This window comes from Pan troglodytes, chromosome 16 (genome assembly GCF_028858775.2).
Source record: "Pan troglodytes isolate AG18354 chromosome 16, NHGRI_mPanTro3-v2.0_pri, whole genome shotgun sequence".
Taxonomy (NCBI): Eukaryota; Metazoa; Chordata; class Mammalia; order Primates; family Hominidae; genus Pan; species Pan troglodytes.
The window spans coordinates 63,013,251-63,034,801 of record NC_072414.2 but is presented as its reverse complement, the minus strand read 5'-3'; the positions used below and the strand labels follow the sequence as shown (position 1 = coordinate 63,034,801).

Here is a 21,551-nt window from a genome sequence, read left to right as displayed (position 1 = left end):
TGCTCTCCCTCCTCCTGCCCTCTGGTAGGCCCCAGTGTGTATTGTTCCCCTCCCTGTGACCATATGTTCTCATTGTTCAGCTCCCACTTATAAGTGAGAACATGTGGTGTTTGGTTGTCTGTTCCTGTGTTAGTCTGCTGAGGCTAATGGCTTCCATCTCGATCATCCATGTCCTTGCAAGGGACATGACCTCATTTCTTTTTATGATTGCATAGTATTCCATGGCATATTCCGTGGCATATCCATACCACAATTTCTTTATCCAGTCTATCACTGATAGGCATTTGGGTTGATTCCATGTCTTTGTTATTGTGAATAGTCCTGCAATAAACATACATGTACATGTTATAATAGAATGATTTATATTCCTTTGGGTATATACCCACTAATGGAATTGCTGGGTCAAATCGTATTTCTGGTTCCAGGTCTTTGAAGAATCACCACACTGTCTTCCACAATGGTTGAACTAAATTACATTCCCACTAACAGTGTAAAAGCATTCCTATTTCTCCACATCCTCTCCAGCATCTGTTGTTTCTTGATTTTTTAATAATCGTCATTCTGAATGGCATGAGATAGTATTTCATTGAGGTTTGATTTGCATTTCTCTAATAATCAGTGATGTCGACCTTTTTTTCATATGTTTGTTGGCCACATAAATGTCTTCTTTTGAGAAGTGTCTGCTCATGTCCTTTGCCCACTTTTTGATGGGGTTTGTTTTTTTCTTGTAAATTTGTTTAAGTTCCTTGTAGATTCTGGATATTAGGCCTTTGTCAGATGGGTAGCTTGCAAAAATTTTCTCCCATTCTGTAGGTTGCCTTGTTTGCTCTGATGATAGTTTCTTTTGCTGTGCAGAAGCTCTTTAGTTTGTTTAGATCCCCTTTGTCAATTTTTGCTTTTGTGGCAATTACTTTTGATGTTTTCGTCATGAAATCTTTGCTTGTGCCTATGCCCTGAATGGTATTGCCTAGATTTTCTTCTAGGCTTTTTATAGTTTTGGGTTTTACATTTAAGTCTTTAATCTATCTTGAGATAATTTTTGTGTAAGGTGTAAGGAAGGGGTCCAGTTTCAATTTTCTGCATATGGCTAGCCAGTTTTCCCAGTACTATTTATTAAATAGGGAATCCCTTCCCCATTGCTGGTTTTTGTCAAGTTTGTTGAAGATCAGATGGTTGTAGATGTGTGGTCTTATTTCTGAGATTTCTATTCTGTTCCACTGGTGTATGTGTCTGTTTTGGTACCAGTACCATGCTGTTTTGGTTACTGTAGCCTTGTAGTATAGTTTGAAGTCAGGTAGCTTGATGCCTCCAGCTTTGTTCTTTTGCTTAGGATTGTCTTGGCTGTATGGGCTCTTTTTTGGTTCCATATAAATTTTAAAGTAGTTTTTTTCTAATTCTGTGAAGAATGTCAATGGTAGTTTAATGGAAGTAGCATTGAATCTATAAATTGCTTTGGGCAGTATGGCCATTTTCATGATATTGATTCTTCTTATCCATGAGCATGGAATGTTTTTCTATTTGTTTGTGTCCTCTATGATTTCCTTCAGCAGTGATTTGTAGTTCTTCTTGAAAATAGAACAAGCAGTTCTCCTTGAAGAGGTCCTTCACTTCCCTTGTTAGCTGTATTCCCAGGCATTTTATTCTCTTTGTAGCAATTGTGAATGGGAGTCCATTCATGATTTGGGTCTCTGCTCGTCTAATATTGGTGTGTAGGAATGCTTGCAATTTTTGCACATTGATTTTGTATCCTGAGACTGCTGAAAAGTTGCTTATCAGCTTAAGCAGCTTTTGGGCTGAGACAATGGGGTTTTCTAGATATAGGACCATGTCATCTGCAAATAGAGACAGTTTGACTTCTTCTCTTCCTTTTTGAATACACTTTATTTCTTTCTCTTGCCTGATTGCCCTGGCCAGAACTTCCAATACTATGTTGAATAGGAGTAGTGAGAGAGGGCATCCTTATCTTCTGCTGGTTTTCAAGGAGAATACTTCCAGCTTTTGACCATTCAGTATGATATTGGCTATGGGTTTATCATAAATGACTCCTATTATTTTGAGGTACATTCCATCAATACCTGGTTTATTGAAAGTTTTCAACATGAAGGGATGTCAAATTTTATTAATGGCCTTTTCTGCGTCTATTGAGATAATCATGTGGTTTCGGTCTTTAGTTCTGTTTATGTGATGAATTACGTTTATTGATTTGCCTATGTTGAACCAACCTTGCATCCCAGGGATGAAGCCAAAGTGATGGTGTTGAATAAGCTTTTTGATGTGATGCTTGATTTGGTTTGCCAGTATTTGATTGAAGATTTTTGTATTAATGATCATCAGGGATATTGGCCTGAAGTTTTCTATTTTGTTGTACCTCTGCCAGGTTTTGGTATCAGGATGATAATGGCCTCATAAAATGAGATAGGGAGAAGTCCCTCCTTTTCAATTGTTTGGAATAGTTTTGGAAGAAATAGTACAGAATAGAAGGAACCAAGAGGGCCGAATAGGAACAGCTCCAGTCTGTAGCTCCCAGCGAGACCAACACAGAAGGCGGGTGATTTCTGCATTTCCAACTGAGGTACCCAGTTCATCTCATTGGGACTGGTTAGGCAATGGGTCCAACCCACAGAGGGTGAGCAGAAGCAGGGTGGGGCATCACTTCACCTGGGAAGTGCAAGGAGCCAGGGATCTCCCTCCCCAAGCCAAGGGAAGCCGTGAGGGACTGTGCTACCCCGCTGGGTTACTACACTTTTCCTATTAATTTGCAATCTGCTGATCAGGAGATTCCCTCATGTGCCTACATCACCAGGGTCCTGAGTTTCAAGCACAAAACTGGGCAGCTGTTTGGGAAGACATTGAACTAGCTTTAGGAGTATTTTTTCATACCCCAGTGGCGCCTGGAACCCCAGTGAGACAGAACCGTTCACTCCCCTGGAAAGCGGTCTGAAGCCAGGAAGCCAAGTGGTCTCACTCAGTGGGTCCCACTCCCACAGAGTCCAGCAAGCTAAGAACCACTGGCTTGAAATTCTTACTGCCAGCACAGTAGGCTGAAGTTGACCCGGGATGATCGAGCTTGGTGGGGGGAGGGGTGTCCACCATTACTGAGGTTTTAGTAGGCAGTTTTCCCCTGACAGTGCTAAGGAGGCTGGGAGGTCTGGGCTGGGCATGGCAAAGTGACTCTGGCCAGACTGCTTCTCTAGATTCCTCCTTACTGGGCAGGGCATCTCTGAAGGAAAGGTAACAGCCCCATTCAGGGGCTTACAGACAAAATCCCCATCTTCCTGGGACAGAGCACCTGGGGAAGGGGTGGCTATGGGCACAGCTTCAGTGGATTTAATCGTTCCTGCCTGCCAGCTCTGAAGACAGCAGCTGATCCTGACAAGAGGGTTTCTCCCAGCACAGTGCACGAGCTCTGCTAAGGGACAGACTGCCTCCTCAAGTGGGTCCCTGACCCCTGTGCCTCCTGAATGGGAGAAACCTCCCAACAGGGGCCAACAGACACCTCATACAGAAGAGTGCTGGCTGGCATCAGGCCAATGCCCCTCTGGGACGAAGCTTCCAGAGGAAGGAGCAGGCAGCAATCTTTGCTGTTCTGCAGCTTCCACTGGTGATACCCGGGTGAACAGGGACTGGAGTGGACCTCCAGCAAACTGCAGCAGACCTGCAAAAAAGGGGCCTGACTGTTAGAAGAAAAACTAACAAACAGAAAGCAACATCAACATAAAGGATCCCCACACAAAAACCCCATCCAAAGGTCATTAGCCTCAAAGATCAAAGGTAGATAAATCCACAAAGATGAGGAAAAACCAGCTCAAAAATGCTGAAAATTCCCAAAACCAGAATGCCCCTTCTCCACATGATTGCAACTCCTCCCCAGCAATGGCACAAATCTGGACAGAGAATGAGATTGACAATTTGACAGAAGTAGGCTTCAGAAGATGGGTAATAACAAACTCTTTTGAGCTAGAGGAGCATGGTCTAACCCAATGTTCTTGATAAAAGGTTACAGGAATTGCTAACTAGAATAACCAGTTTAGAAAGGAACATAAATGACCTGATGGAGCTGAAAAACACAGCACGAGAACTTCATGAAGCATATATAAGCATCAATAGCTGAATCTTTCAAGCAGAAGAAAGGATATCAGAGATTGAAGATCAACTTACTGAAATAAGGCATGAAGACAAGATTAGAGAAAAAAGAATGAAAAGGAATCAACAAAGCCTCCAAGAAATATGTGACTATATGAAAAGACCAAACCTACGATTGATTGGTGTACCTGAAAGTGAAGGAGTGAATGGAACCAAGTTGGAAAACACACTTCAGAATATTATCCAGGAGAACTTCCCCAACCTAGCAAGACAGGCCAACATTCAAATTCAGGAAATACAGAGAACACCACTAAGATACTCCTCAAGAAGAGCAACCCCAAGACACATAATCCCCAGATTCTCCAAGGTTGAAACAAAGGAAAAAATGTTAAGGGCAGCCAGAGAGAAAGGTCAGGTTACCCACAAAGGGAAGCCCGTCAGACTAACAGTGGATCTCTCTGCAGAAACCCTGAAAGCCAGAAGAGAGTGGGGGCCTATATTCAACATTCTTAAAGAAAAGAATTTTCAACCCAGAATTTCATATCCAGCCAAACTAAGCTTCATAAGTGAAGGAGAAATAAAATTACAGACAAGCAAATGCTAAGGGATTTTGTCACCACCAGGCCTGCCTTACAAGAGCTCCTAAAGAAAGCACTAAATATGGAAAGGAAAAATTGGTACCAGCCACTGCAAAAACATACCAAAATATAAAGACCAAAGATACTATGTAGAAACTGCATCAACTAATGTACAAAATAACCAGCTAGTATCATGATGAGAGAATCAAATTCACACATAATAATATTAACCTTAAATGTAAAGGGGCTAAATGCCCCAATTAAAATAATCAGACTAGCAAATCAGATAAAGGGTTAAGACCCATCGGTGTGCTGTATTCAGGAGACCCATCTCACATGCAAAGACACACATAGGCTCAAAATAAAGGGATGGAGAAATATTTACCAAGCAAATGGAAAGCAAAAAAAGCAAGGGTTGCAATCTTAGTCTGTGATAAAACAGACTTTAAATCAACACAGGTCAAAAAAGACAGAGAAGGGCATTACATAATGGTAAAGGGATCAATGCAACAAGAAGAGCTAACTATCCTAAATATATATGCGTCTAATACGGGAGCACCCAGATTCATAAAACAACTTCTTAGAGACCTACAAAGGGACTTAGACTCCCACACAGTAACAGTGGGAGACTTTAACAGCCCACTGTCAATATTAGACAGATCAACAAGACACAAAATTAACAAGGATATTCAGGATTTGAACTCAGCTCTGGACCAAGCGAACCTAATAGACATCCAAAGAACTCTCCACCCCAAATCAACAGAATATACATTCTTCTCAGCGCCACATAGCATGAATTCTAAAATTGACCACATAACTGGAAGCAAAACACTCCTGAGCAAATGCAAAAGAACAGAAACCATAACAGTCTCTCACACCACAGTGCAATCAAATTAGAATTCAGGATTAAGAAACTCACTCCAAACTACATGGAAATTGAACAATCTGCATGGGACTACATGGAAATTGAACACTCTGCTCCTGAATGACTACTGGGAAAATAGTACACAACTACATGGAAATTGAACAATCTGCTCCTGAATGACTACTCGGTAAATAATGAAATTAAGTCAGCAATAAAGAAGTTCTTTAAAACCAATGAGAACAAATAGACACATACCAGAATCTCTGGGACACAGCTAAAGCAGTGTTAAGAGGGAAATTTATAGCACTAAATGCCCCAAAACAGAAAGCTGGAAAGATATAAAATCGACACCCTAACGTTACAATTAAAAGAACTAGAGAAACAAGAGCAAAGAAATTCTAAAACTAGCAGAAGACAAGAAATAACAAATATCAGAGCAGAAATGAAGGAGATAGAGACATGAAAAACCCTTCAAAAAAATCAGTGAATCCAGGAGCTGGTTTTTTGAAAAGATTAACAAAGTAGACGGACTGCTAGCCAGACTAATAAAGAAGAAAAGAGAGAGGAATCAAATAGACACAATAAAAAATGATAAAGGGGAGTTCACCACTGATCCCACAGAAATACAAACTACCATCAGAGAATACTATAAACATCTCTATGCCAATAAACTAGAAAACTTAGAAGAAATTGATAAATTCCTGGACACATACACCCTCCCAAGACTAAACCAGGAAGAAGTCGAATCTCTGAATACACCAATAACAACTTCTGAAATTGAGGCAGTAATTAATAGTGTACCAACCAAAAAAGCCCAGATCCAGATGGATTCACAGCTGAATTCTACCAGAGGTACAAAGAGGAGCCGGTAGCATTCCTTCTGAAACTATTCCAAACAACAGAAAAAGAAGGACTCCTCCCTAACTCATTTTATGAGGCCAGCATCATCCTGATACTGAAACCTGGCAGAGACACAACAAAAAAAGAAAATTTCAGGCCAATATCAATGATGAACATTGATACAAAAATCCTCAATATAATACTGGCCAACTGAATCCAGCAGGACATCAAGAAGCTTATCCAGCATGATCAAGTTGGCTTTATCCCTGGGATACAAGGCTGGTTCAACATACACAAATCAATAAACGTAATCCATCACATAAACAAAACCAATGACAAAAACCATATGATTATCTCAACAGATGCAGAAAAGGCCTTCGATAAAATTAAACATCGCTTCATGCCAAAAACTCTCAATAAATTGGTTATTGATGGAACATATCTCAAAATAATAAGAGCTATTTATGACAAACCCATAGCCAGTATTATACTGAATGGGCAAAAACTGGAAGCATTCCCTTTGATAACTGTAACGAGACAAGGATGCCCTCTCTCACCACTCCTATTCAACATAGTATTGGAAGTTCTGGCCAGGACAATCAGGCAAGAGAAAGAAATAAAGCGTATTCAAATAGGAAGAGAGGAAATCAAATTGTTTCTGTTGCAGACGACATGATTGTATATTTAGAAAACCCCATTGTCTCAGCCCAAAAACTCCTTAAGCTGATAAGCAACTTTTCAGCAAAGTCTCAGGATACAAAATCAATGTGCAAAAATCACAGGCATTCCTATACACCAACAACAGACAAGCACAGAGCCAAATCATGAGTGAACTACCATTCACAATTGCTACAAAGAGAATAAAATACCTAGGAATACAACTTACAAGGGATGTGAAGGACCTCTTCAAGGAGAACTACAAAGAATCAAATAGGAAATAAGAGAGGACACAAACAAATGGAAAAATATTCCATGCTCATGGATAGAAGGAATCAATATCATGAAAATGGCCATACTGCCCAAAGTAATTTATAGATTCAATGCTATTCCCATCAAGCTACCAGTGAGTTTCCTTGTAGAATTAGATAAAAGTACTTTAAATTTCATATGGAACCAAAAAAGAGCCCATATAGGCAAGGCAATCCTAAGCAAAAAGAACAAAGCTGGAGGCATCACGCTACCTGACTTCAAACTAGGCTACAGTAACCAAAACAACATGGTACTGGTACCAAAACAGACATATAGACCAATGGAACAGAACAGAGACCTCAGAAATAACACCACACATCTACAACCATCTGATCTTCAACAAATCTGACAAAAACAAGCAATGGGGAAAGGATTCCCTATTTAATAAATGGTGCTGGGAAAACTGGCTAGCCATATGCAGAAAACTGAAACTGGACCCCTTCCTTACACCTTTTACAAAAATTATCTCAAGATGGATTAAAGACTTAAATGTAAAACCTAAAACCACAAAACCCCTAGAAGAAAAGCTAGGCAATACCATTCAGGACATAGTCATGGGCAAAGACTTCATGACTAAAACACCAAAAGCAATGGCAACAAAAGCCAAAATTGACAAATGGGATCTAATCAAACTATAGAGCTTCTGCACAGCAAAAGAAACTATCATCAGAGTGAACAGGCAACCTACAGAATGGGAGAAAATTTTTGCACGTGACCCATCTGACAAAGGTCTAGTATCCAGAATCTACAAGGAACTTAAAGCAAATTTACAAGAAAAAAACAAACAACCCCATCAAAAAGTGGGTGAAGGATATGAAAAGACACTTCTCAAAAGAAGACATTTATGTGGCCAACAAACACATGAAAAAAAGCTCATCATCACTGGTTATTAGAGAAATGCAAATCAAAACCACAATGAGATAATATCTCATGTCAGTTAGAATGGCGATTATTAAAAAGTCAACAAACAACAGATGCTGGCGAAGCTGTGGAGAAATAGGGTCTTGCTCTGTCACCCAGGCTGGGGTGAAGTTCTTTTACACTGTTGGTGGGAGTGTAAATTAGTTCAACCATCGTGGAAGACTGTGTGGTGATTCCTCAAGGATCTAGAACCAGAAATACCATTTGACCCAGCAATCCTATTACTGGGTATATACCCAAAAGATTATAAATCATTCTACTACGAAGACACATGCACATGTATGTTTATTGCAGCACTATTTATAATAGCAAAGACTTGGAACCAACCCAAATGCCCATTAGTGATAGACTGAATAAAAAAATGTGGCACATATACACCATGGAATACTATGCAGCCATAAAAAAGAATGAGTTCATGTCCTTTGCAGGGACATGGATGAAGCTGGAAGTCATTATTCTCAGCAAACCAACAGAGGAGCAGAAAACCAAACACTGCATGTTCTCACTCATAGGTGGGAGTTGAAAAATAAGAACACATGGACACAGGGAGGGGAACATCACACACCAGGGCCTGTCAGGGGGTGGGGGGCTAAGGGAGGGAATAACATTAGGAGAAATACCTGTAGATATCTATAAGGTCCACTTGATCCAGAGCTGAGTCCAAGTTCTGAAAATCCTTGTTAATTTTCTGTCTCAATGATCTAATGTTGACAGTGGGGTGTTAAAGTCTCCCACTATTACTGTTTGAGAGTCTAAGTCTCTTTGTAGGTCTCTAAGAAGTTGTTTCATGAATCTGGGTGCTCCTGTATTGGGTGCATATATATTTAGGATAGTTAGCTCTCCTTGATCCATTTACTATTATGTAATGCCCTTCTCTGTCTTTTTTGATCTGTGTTGGTTTAAAGTCCGTTTTGTCAGAAACTAGGATTGCAACCCCTGTTTTTTTTTTCTTTCTATTTGCTTGGTAAATTTTCCTCCATCCCTTTGTTTTATTTTATTATTTCATTTTATTTTATTTTGTGTGTCTTTGCACATGAGATGGGTCTCTTGAATACAGCACACGGATGGGTCTTGACTTTTTATCCAGCTTGCCATTCTGTGTCTTTTAATTGGGGCATTTAGCCCATTTAAGGTTAATATTGTTTTGTGTGAATTCGATCCTGTCATCATGATGCTAGCTGGTTATTTTGCAGACTTGTTGATGTAGTTGCTTCATAGTGTCATTGGTCTTTGTACTTCAGTGTGTTTTTGCAGTGGCTGGTAATGGCTTTTCCTCCAATCTCTTCTGGCTTGTAGGCTTTCTGCTGAGAGGTCCACTGTTAGCCTGATAGGCTTCCCTTTGTAGGTGACTGGCTTTTCTCTCTGGCTGCCCTTAACATTTTTTCCTTCATTTCAATCTTGGAGAATCTGATAATTGTGTGTCTTGGGGTTGATCTTCTCATGGAGTATCTTACTGGGGTTCTCTGGATTTCCTGAATATGAATGTTAGCCTGTCTTGTTAGGTAGGGGAAGTTCTCCTGGATGATATCTTGAAGTATGTTTTCCAGCTTGGTTCCATTCTCCCTGTCTCTTTCAGGTTCCCCAGTCAGCTGTAGGTTTTGTCTTTTTACATAATCCCATAGTTCTCAGAGATTTTGTTCATTCCTTTTCATTCTTTTTCGTCTAATCTTGTCTGCCTTCTTATTTCAGCAAGACAGTCTTCAAGCTCTGAAATTCTTTACTCTGCTTGGTATATTCAGTTATTGATACTTGTGGTTGCATTGTGAAGTTCTTGTGTTTTTCAGTTCCATCAGGTCGCTATGTTCCTCTCTAAACTGGTTATTCTGGTTAACAGCTCCTGTAATCTTTTAGCATGGTTCTTGGCTTCTTTGCACTATTTTGTCAATTCATCCAAATCAGCCTTCACCCAGTTCTGTGTCCTTGCTGGAGAGGTGTTGTGATCATTTGGAGGAGGAGAGGCATTCCAGCTTTTTGAGTTTTCAATGTTTTTTTTTTCATTGATTCTTTCTCATCTTCGTGAGTTAATTTATCTTCGATCTTTGAGGCTGCTGACCTTTGGATGGGGTTCTTATGGGGACTTTTTTGTTTATGCTGTTGTTGTTGTTGTTGCTTTTTGTTTGCTTTCTTTCAACAGTCAGCCCCTCTTCTGTAGGGCTACTGTGGTTTGTGGGGGGTCCACTCCAGACACTATTCAACTGGGTCCCTCCTGCACTTGGAGGTGTCATCAGTGGAGGCTGCAAAACAGTAAAGATGACTGCCTGCTCCTTCCTCTGGGGTCTCTGTCCTAGAAGGGCACCAATCTGATGCCAGTGGGAATGCTCCAGTATAAGGTGTCTGGCAACCCTTGTTGAGGGGAGTCTCACCTAGTCAGGAGGCATGGGATCCAGCACCGGCTTAATGAAGCACTCTGGCTGTCCCTTAGTGGAAGGGGTGCACTGCACTGGGAGGAATCCCACTTGTCTGGACTACCCAGATACCTCAGAGCCAGCAGGAGAAAGACTAAATCGGCTGATCTGTGGAGACTGTGGCTGCCCCTCAGGGGCTCAGTCCCAGGGAGATCAGAGGTCTGTCCCTAAACCCTGGCTAGAGTTGCTGAAATTCCTGCAGGGAGGCCCTACCTAGTAAGCAGGGATGGGTTACTGCAGTGATGGCTGCCACTCCTCTCTCTGGGAGCTCAGTGGTCTTAGGCAGCAGTCAGATGCAGTGATGGCATCTGCCCCTCCCCTGGGAAGCTCAGTCGTCTTAGGCAGCAGGCAGCTGCAGTGATGGCCTCTGTCCCTCCCCCAAGGAGTTCAGTTGTCTTAGGCAGCAGGCAGCCTCAGTGATGGTGACTGCCTCTCCCCAGTGGGAGTCTCTCTCTCAGTCTCCAGCCGAGTGGTCACTGAGAATCTGCACAGCTCTGTGCTTGAGATCCAAGGCCCTGGTGGCATGGGCTCATAAGGGGGATCTCCTGATCTGTGGGTTGCACAGATCCATGGAAAAATTGTGGTTTCCCAGGCAGGGTAGCACAATCACTCACTGCCTCCCTTGGCTGGGGGTGGGAGCTCCCCTTGCCCTGTGTGGCTCTCAGGTGGGCCATCGCACCACCCCGTTTTTCCTCTTTCTCCATGGATTGTGCCAACTGCCCAAGTCAGTCTCAATAAGAGGGCCTGGATACCTCAGTTGCTGGTGCAGGATTCACTCACCATTTTTGTTCTTCTCAGTGGGAGTCTCCAACCACAGCTACTACTAGTTGGCCATCTTGGCCCCTATTTCCATTTATTTTCTTTACTGATTTTTTTAAAATTACAGAAGCAATGTCTGTACACATTTGTTATCACTTTTATTAGTCTTTTCACATAATCAACTTTACATTAATACTCTTTGAACATCATTTCTTTTCTTTAACTTTCTTCTGGATTATTTTGCTGCTCTTTTGCTATCTTGGTGAGATAAGTGTTTTAGCGCATTCACTTTCAGCTTTTATTCTTTCCTACTATACCCATTGCAAGGCTGTTTCCATTTAGCACCACTTTAACTTGATCCCACAAGTTTTGAAATGGGTATTTTTATTATATTTCAGTTCAAGGTAGTTTCAGATTTCTATTATGAAATTATCTTTAACCTGTGGGTTATTTAGAAATGTGTTTCTTAATTCAAATATATGGGAATTTCCTGGTTATCATTTTGTAATCAGGTTAAAGATTGACCACATTTTGAATAGAAAACATGCTCCATGTGATTTCAATTCTCTGCAATCTCTTGACATTTGCTTTATGAACAGTATTTGGTCAATTTTTATAAATGTTCCATGTATGCTTGACAAGAATGTGCAGTTGCTGGGGGCAATGTTCTCTAAGTGGTAATTAGGTCAAATTTATCACATTATTCAAGCATTTTATATCCTTTTTCTATTAATTACTCAGAGATGTGTTAAAACTTCCCACTAATTGTAATTGTGGATTTGTAGTTCTGTCAATTTTGGGGTTATACATTTTTAAGGTTATGCTAATAAGTGCATACAAATTTAAATGTCCTATATTTTTCTAGTGAACTGAACCTATTATCATTTTGAAATGATCCTTTTTATTTCTAGTATTACTTTCAACTTTCAAGTCTATTGAGTCCTCAATAGCTACTCCATTTTTATTTCGGTAAGTATTTATGTTGTTTATCTTTTCTCACTTTTTTACTTTCAATATTTATGTAAACATATGTCAGATGTATCTCTTGTAAACAACATATAGTTGAACTTCATTTTTTTATTCAGTCTGACAATCTTTGCATTTTATTTTTTTGGTTTTTTTTGGAGACAGGGTCTCGCTCTGTCACCCAGGCTGGGGTGCAGTTGCACAATCTCAACTCACTGCAACCTCTGCCTCCTGGGTTCAAGTGATTCTCATGCCTCAGCCTCCTGAGTAGCTGGGATTACAGACACGTTCCACCACACCCAGCTAATTTTTGTATTTTTAGTAGAGACAGGGTTTCACAATGTTGAACAGGCTGGTCTCGAACTCCTGACCTCAGGTGATCTGCCTGTCTCAGCCTCCCAAAGTGCTGGGATTATAGGCATGAGTCACCAGGCCTGGCCAATCTTTGCATTTTAATCAGAACAATTAATATATTTGCATTTTATCATTGAGGTGGATTCATTACATTGATGGTTGTATTATGGCTTCCTTGCATCCACGTCCTTTACAATGTGATTTTACAATTACGTAAGGCCTACTCTCAGGCCCCTTAAGTGTTGCTCTGTAATCTGATTTGACCAAAAGTATGTGGGTGAAATGATGGTATGTCAGTTCTTAGCATAGGACTCAAGAGGCCTTGCATGTTTCTGCTTTTTCTTTGAACCCTGACTCTGCCATGAGAACAAGCCCAGGCAGATTTCTGGAGTATGAGAGACCATGTGGAGCAGAGACAGGTTGTCCCAGCTAAGGCCTTCCTAGACCAGGTTACAGCCAGCCAACCCTCAAACAAGTGAGAGAGCCAAGGTTTGATCAGCAGAGCCGCCTACCCAATCCACAGGTGACTATTGACACATGAGGACCCCAGCTGAAGGCATAAGATCCACCTAGCTGACCTATAGTCTCAAAGAAAAAAATATATGCTTCCTGTTTTAAGCCACTAAGATTTGGGGTGTTTGTCACACAGTACTGGCAAAGTGACAGGAACATACATGCTGATATACCACTATTTATGTTTAAATCTACCATTTTCATTTCTTTCTGTTTAATCCACATGTTCTATTTTTCGTTTTCTCTTTGCCTTACCTTACTAATTTGGAAGCTATATATTTGCTTATTATTTGGTTACCATAGAAATTACAACATGAACAACATTAACCCACTAATGTCTAAAGTTAGTCACTATATTTATCTCCATCCCAGATAATACGAGGTCCTAGAATACAGTATCTCCATTTACTCCTTCCGACTACATATGCTTCTGTTGCAGTGTATTTTAATTTTATATTTTTAAACCCCACAAAATGTTGTTACTGTTGATCTATATCAAACTTGTCCAACCTGTGGCTGACGGGCCACCACATGGGATCCAGAATGGCTTTGAATGTGGCCCAACATAAATTTGTAAACTTTCTTAAAACATGAGATTTTTTTTTTGTGATTTTTTTCTAGCTCATCAGCTATCATTAGTGTTAGTGTATTTTACGTGTAGCCCAAGGCAATTCTTCTTCCAATGTGGCCCAAGGAAACCAAAAGATTGGATACTCCTAATTTATATGGTCAATGTTCATTTAGCCTTATCCAACATAGTTAGTACTTTCCTTGTTCTTTAGCTTTTCTTGCATCTCAGACCTTCTAACTGGGGTCACTGTCCTGCCTTAATTATAAGCTTTATAATTTCTTTTAGTGTAAGAATACTAATGGGAATTCTCTTAGATTTTGTTTTTATTATTTTGTTTCAAATGTCTTTATTTCACCTTCATTCTTAAAAGACATATTTGCTGTGCATAGAATTCTAGGTTGGTAATTTCCTTCAGTACATTGAACATATCATTCATTATCCTATCTTCTGGCTTCCACCGCTGCTGTTATGAAATCAATTTGTTGATCTCCACTCTTTTGAAGGTAACTTCTCTTTTCCTGGTTGTTTTTAAATTTTTTCACCTTATATTTAGAGTTCTGTAGTTTCACTGTGATGTGACTAGGTGTAGATTTCATTTATCCTTTTTGCGATTAGCTGGGCTTATTTAATATGTAGTTTGTGTATTTCATCAGTTCTGAACAATTTTTGCCATTATCTGTTTTAATATTGCCTCTACCCTATGCTCTCCATTGTGTCTTTTTGAAACTTCAGTCAGATGTTAAACCTCCCAACTCACTTTATCCTCCAAATTTCTTAGCCACTTTCTCATATACTCTCTCTTCTTTTCTTTTTGTACTACATTCCAGAAAATCTCTTCTAGTCTGTTTCTCAGTTTATGGATCTCTTTTCAACTGTGTCTAGTCAGCTGTTAAACCTCCTCATTAAATTTTAACTTTGTGTATTACATATTTCATTTATATAATTTCTTTTGGTTTCCTTTCAGGTCTTCTGGATCACTTTTTGCAATTTCTTATTCTCTTCAGATATTTTCATGCTTATCTTGTATATCATGAGATATAGCAGGCACAGTCGTTTTATAGTCTATGCATGATAATACCAATATTTAAAGTATTCATGGGTCTGTTTCTGTAATCTATTTTTTCCTTCCAGTTCTTTTACATGATGTCTTATTTTCTTGTGTGACTGGTTATTTATTTTTTCATTGTATGCTGGTAATTGCCCTTAAAAATTAGCCATGAGGATTCTTTGAGACAAGATGAAAGTAACTTCTTCCAGAGAGGAGGTACATTTGCTTTTTCCAGATATTTAGAGACAGTGATATTTAAATCTTTATATTATTTTAAACTAGTTATGTGTTATGAATTCAGGCTGCACATCTATATGAGGACTGCTTTTTGTTTACATTTGCTTAGGGACAACTTTCCTCTTTTCTGCTCATATCAAGGCAACCTTCCTTGGAAATTCCTGAGTGGGGAGAAGAGGTAGTTTATTTCTGACCTGATGGTATAGCCACTGGGGTTTCATTTTAACCCTTAGGAAGACGTCAATTCACATTTACCATTTCATTTCTACTGTTCTAGGCTAGCAGAACAAAAATTTATGTTTCCTTGAAATGCCTCTGGATCAAACAGTCTCTGTGATATGATAAAATATACATTTGGTCTTTGTCCATCCCTGTATTCTCTCCATTCCCATTTCCTGGCAAAAAGTTCCTAAAACCCTTGGAATTGCAAGAGTAACGAGAACATTTTTTATGCTAATGAGATGGCTGATAACTGGGGTGTGTGAGCCAGATAGCTTCAGGATGGGGGCTGGTCACTGGAAAGACCAAGGCATAATTAGAGGGGTGGGACCTCCAGCCCCATCCCCAACCTCTGGGGAGGGGAGAGGAGCTGAAAATTGACTTGATTACCAATAGCCAATGATTTCATTTATCATGCCTACATAATGATGTCTCCACAAAAACCCAAAAGGACAAGATTCAGAGAACTTCTGGATAGATGAACACGTGGAGGTTCCTGAAGGGTGGTATGCCTGGAGAGGGCATGGAAGCTCTGTGCCCCTTCCCACATACCTTGCCCTTTGCATTTTTTCTATCTGGCTGTTCATCTGTATCCTTTGTAATATCTTTTATAATAAACGGGTAAATGTAATTAAAGTGTTTCCTTGTGTTCTGTGAGCCACTCTAAGCAAATTAATAGAACCCCCCAAGAAGGGGGTTGTCAGAATCTCAATTCTTAGCTGGTCAGTCAGAAGCACAGGTCACAACTAGTGCTTGCAACTGGCATGTGATGTAGGGAGGCTGGGTTTGGTGGGGAGGAGCCGTCTTGTGGGACTGATCTTTCAACCTGTAGGATCTGACACTATCTCCAGGTAGGCAGTGTCAGAATTAAATTGAATTAGAGGGCACCCAGCTGGTGTCTGCTGCTGAATTGCCTGGCTAGTGTGTAGGGAAAACCCCCTCACATATCTGTGTTGAATGGTGTGTAAGAGCAGGAAAAGTAAGTTCGGTTCTAAGAGCTTTGTGTCTACCTTAATTCTCAATGTTCTCATTTTCCCATAGATCCTGGCCTAGTAATTATGTTATATCTTACCAGCTCCCCAAAACTTTAATGAAGGTTTTTATTTTGTCTAGCATTTTGTATTGTTTTTAACTCAAGAAATGGTAAAAACAACCAAACTCATCATTGTCAGAAATAGAAGTTCAATATATTCTTAATCTTATACAGATTAAAACTCAAAAACTACTCTTTTCAAACTGTACAGACATAGAATAAAACCTGAAAAGCACTCTTCAACTACTCTACCTTACTCCTCATATCTATATCCTCCCAGGTGTTCATCCTGTCAGTTCCCTTTCTGTGTTTCCATATTTTTAATGTCTACATATTTATTATGTTGTTTTAAAATAACATTGGGTCATAATATAAATAGTTTTATGCCATATTTCATTCAATGAACTGTCTCTGGATCATTTCATGTTAGAACAGGAGATTTACCTCAATCTTTCTCCCCCTCCTCCTCCTCCTTTTACAGTCATATTATCTACTGTAATATAAACAGTATCATATAGATTCTACATCTATAAATGTGGAAGTACTATGATATACTTAGTTTTACCAATTATTTGGCATTTGGTTACTTTCCAAAGTTAAGTAACTACAAACAATAAAGCATGGCAGCTTACTACATAAATAACTTGTGCATATGTGTATTTCATTAGAATATATTCCTAGTACTAAAACTACTGGGTTCAAATATATGTATGCTTTAAATTTTGATAGACATTGTGAAACTACCTTCCACCAAAAGTCATGTTACACTTCTACCAACATGTACAGTGTACATTGTCCTGAATACTAATAAGTCATTGATATTATTGGTTTTTAAATTTTTAAGTCAATCTCATTGGCAAAAATGACATCGCATTATTTTAATTTAAGTTGTATTTCTCTGATGAGAAGTGAGTTGGGCTTACATTTTCTGGCTATTCATATTTCTTCTTGTGAGTTTTCTCTTTATATGCTTTGCCTTTTTTTTTCTATTATCTCAACTGTCTTTTTTCTTACTAAATTTGTAGGATTTCTTAAAAATTCTGTTAAATATGCTGCAAATATATTCTCCTGTCTGCTTATGTATTTTCACTTTATGATGTATTTCATCATATAAAACTGTAAAAATGTTTGTGAGCTACATGTTACAAACCTTCAGGAAGTATGAGAAAGTATAGTAGAACATTTTCATTAACATGAGATGATAAATGCCTTTCTAAGATATAAAATGTATCTTGTTTTAGGGTCCTGAGAAATCATATTGGGATTTGTGATTGGGAATGAAGTAAATTTGTAATTTAATTAGGATAAATTGGCATCTTTACAATATTAAGTCTTGGAATTTGTTAACATTGTAAATATTCATTTTTAAGCTTCCTTTTTGTTCCTAATTGTATTTTTATTTATTTATTTATTTAGAGACAGGGTCTTGCTCTGTCACCCAGATCAGAGTACAGTGGTGTAGATCATGGCTCACTGCAGCCTCAGCCTCCCAGGCTCAAGTGATTCTCCCTCCTGCCTCAAGCCCAACAAGTAGCTGGGACCACAGGTGCGAGCCACATGCCTGGTTAGTCTTTGTATTTTTTGTAGAGATGGAGTCTTGCCATGTTGCCCAGGCTGGTCTCAAACTCCTGGGCTCAAGTGATCCACCTGCCTCAGCCTCCCAAAGTGCTGGGACTACAGGCGTGAGCCACCATGCCAGGCCTGTTCCCAATTTTATTGTGTATGTCAGAGTTACTTTTTATAAGGTGTATTTTCTGATATTTCATAGTTTCTTTGCCTCTATAAATGGGGTACTTTTTCTAATACTATTTTCAACAGCTTATTATTGGTATGAAGAAATATTAATTATTTTGATATGTTAATCTAGTATCTGGCCTCATTGTTATATATTCCAATTAATTCCAAAAGTATAATAGTTGAATTCTTGGATTTTCTGGAGCGTCAGTGTTTGCTTTTATTGGTCAACTATTCTCTTTCAAATTCTTATTTCTTTAGAAGCTGCTATTATCTTTATGAACTTCTTTTTTCCATTTTTTAAAATTTTGCCTTACTTTGGTATTTCTCTAGGCTCCTGAAGTAAAAGCTTCATTCATTACTTTCTAATCTTTCTTGTTTTCCAATAAGTACATTAAAGATGTATAATTTCCTGTCAGCACAGCTTTGGTCACATCCCAGAGGTTTTGACATATAGTATTCTTATTGTCAAATTCATTTATATATGATTTATTATTTTAGCTTTATTTCCTCTTTAATTCAGAAGCATTAAAGTATTTTTAAATGCTTTTTTAAAAAGGATAAAAAATAAAAAAACAAGATAGAACAAAAAGCAAGAAGATAATTCAAGAGGTTCATAGAAACATAGAGTAAAAAGTATCTATGTACTTTGGAATCCTAGTGTCTCCCTCCAGTTCAACACTTAGAGGCAAGCATATTGAAAAAATCAAATATTTTTAAATTGCACAAGAGTATCTTTGACACATATGCCCCATTTCTCACAAATTGCAGCATACTATACAATTATTCTGTACCTTATATTTTTATTTTCTGAAACACCTTAACCGTTTCATATAAGAACATCCAATTATTTTTAGAGCTGCAAGTAATTCGTCTCGCTCTATTGATGGACATTTAGTGAGTTTTCATATTTTTGCTAATATAAACACTGGCTGCAAAGAAAATCCTTGCACATAGATATTTGTGCTCATGTAAAGAAAATTATCTGTAGAACAAATTCCTTTAAGTGAAATTGCTAAGTCTAAAGGTATGTACATTTACAATTTATTAGATATTGCTAAGTTACTATGAACAAGTATTACAGTAACTTTCATTACCACCAAAAGTATGTAAGAACTCTATTTTGCTATGCTGTATATCAGGGGTTCCCGAGCCCTAGTCCACAGCCTGGGGCTTGGAGACCCCGATATATAGCATGGTGAAATAACTGTGTTATTCAGGCCTGTCCATGGCTGTTAGGAACCGGGCCACATAGCAGGTGGTGAACTGCGGGCAAGCATTACCGCTGAGCTCCGCCTCCTGTCAGATCAGCAGTGGCGTTAGATTCTCATAGGAACGCAAACCCTATTGTGAACTGCACATGCCAGGGATCTTGGTTGCCCACTCCTTATGAGAATCTAATGCCTGTGGTGGAACAGTTTCATTCCAGAACCATCCCCTAGCCCCAACTGTCCATGGCAAAATTGTCTGTCACGAAACCAGTCCCTGGTGCCAAAAAGGTTGAGGACTGCCGCTGCATATCATCAAACTTCTAGTCTTTTCCCACAAAGTTATCTCATTATTTTAAAATTTGGTTGTCTATAACTTTGACCAAACATCCTCTTCTTAAAGTTTAAAGGCATTTGTATTTTGTTTTCTGGAAGCTTGTGTCCGCTGTCTACCCCACTACCCATCCCAATTCCAACTAGATAAGTTTTTGGCTATCCTGACCCATTATTTTCTAATTTTATAATATTATGATTAGAAAATGTGATCTGTATGAGTATGCTTTTTGAGATACTTGAAGATTTACTTTCAGTTTAATAGATGTTCAACTTTTACAAACATTCCATAGATGTTTGAATAAAATATGTGTTTTTTTCTGAATTGGGAATAAGGTTGTCAACACAAGATTTTAAGTATATTTATTTGATAAAATGTGTTAACTATGCTATGCAAATCCTCTATAGTCTTTCTTATGTTAGTTGATTTGATCTGATTTATGAAAGAAGCATATTAATGACTATTATAATAACTGAAAAATTTGTCAATATATGCTTGTATTTGTTGATATGTTTAAAAGCTGTAGTCTTAGTTACACTGTTTCATAACTATTTTCTGGTGGATTGTAGTTTTTAGTGTCATCAAGTCTATCATTATTAACCACTAATATTCCTGTATCTGTTTGTTGTTGGCATTTAGTTCATTATATATTTCCCATCCCTTTGTTTTAAGCCTTTAGGGGTTTTTTAGGAGTATCTCTGAAAAACATGTTTTTAATTCAATCTGAGAGCATCTATTAATAGAAGACTTTATTAATATTTATGGTGATAACCCAAATGCTTTTTTTTCCTTCCTGCTTTTCGTTGATCACTTTTTTCCTTTTAGTAGTTTAGAAATTATCCATCTAATCTTTTTCTATGAAAACCCTTAATATTTTAATACACACAAACGTGTATTTTTCCATCAATTTTTGTTGTTAATTAGTACCTATTATCTCACCTAAACAGGGAAAGAAAGTAAACTTTAACTTACATTCTCTTAGGATTTTCTTGGATTTTTCCTTGTAGGTTATTTAATCTTTTTAACATTATACATTAATACTTATTCAGACAACTATAATTTTTACCGATTTCTTTCTACATCATTGTTTCTTGAATTCAATGCCTCCTTTTTTTTTCAGAATGGTTTTGTGGGTTTTAGATGGGATTTATATTCCATCAATCAGATACACTTGGGTAAGATTTGAATTCAGAACTGGGCTAAGTGGGGAAGTAGGAGTAGCATGCAAAAGACTCACTTTGTTAGTGTAAATTATAGTAGGGTAACATGGTTCTGGAGCCAGATTCTGGGGAGCAGAGTAGGGAACTTCCTGATCCTCAGCGCAGCTAAAGCGGTATGATCCTGGTGCTCACAGCTGGGACAACAGTCTCCTGTTGTCCTTGACTGTAGCAAAGTGCTCCATGACCATAGCAAGGAGGCAGTTTCCTTTGTGGGCTTGTTCTATGGTATAATTCTGGGAGATATCTCTGGAGGCTCAGTCTAGAAACTGCTTCCTCAACGCTTTCAAATATTTTGTAGATATCTAATTCCTTGCTTACTCTAACCAGAGTGACTTGTATGATCTGTAACTGAATCATGACTGGTCAACCATCCTTGACTATTTCTTCATCCATGCTCCACCTCGTCAGTTAGTGTGTTCTGTCAGGTTTCCTCTTCTCCAACTTGCTGCCCTGGCTCAGGCCCTCATAATCTCTCCTGGCCTACAGAGTAACCATTTGATTGGTCTTCATTACTTCAAGCTCTGCCTGCTCAAATGGCAGCCTTTCTACAATGTAAATCCAATTATATGATTGCTTGTGCTTCATTACAAAACACAAGTTTTCATTTTTGCTTGCCATGGATTGGAAAGCTCTTCAAAGTCAGACCACAATCAATCTTTCTAGCTTCATTTCCTATCATTTATTCATAATCATC

General features: G+C 38.7%; 1 protein-coding gene across 11 annotated transcripts in view; it reads right to left on the bottom strand.

The window, feature by feature from the left end:
* Nucleotides 1-21,551, bottom strand: part of LRRC49 (leucine rich repeat containing 49) — a 159,450-nt gene that overhangs the window by 14,689 nt on the left and 123,210 nt on the right. The window lies entirely within an intron of this gene.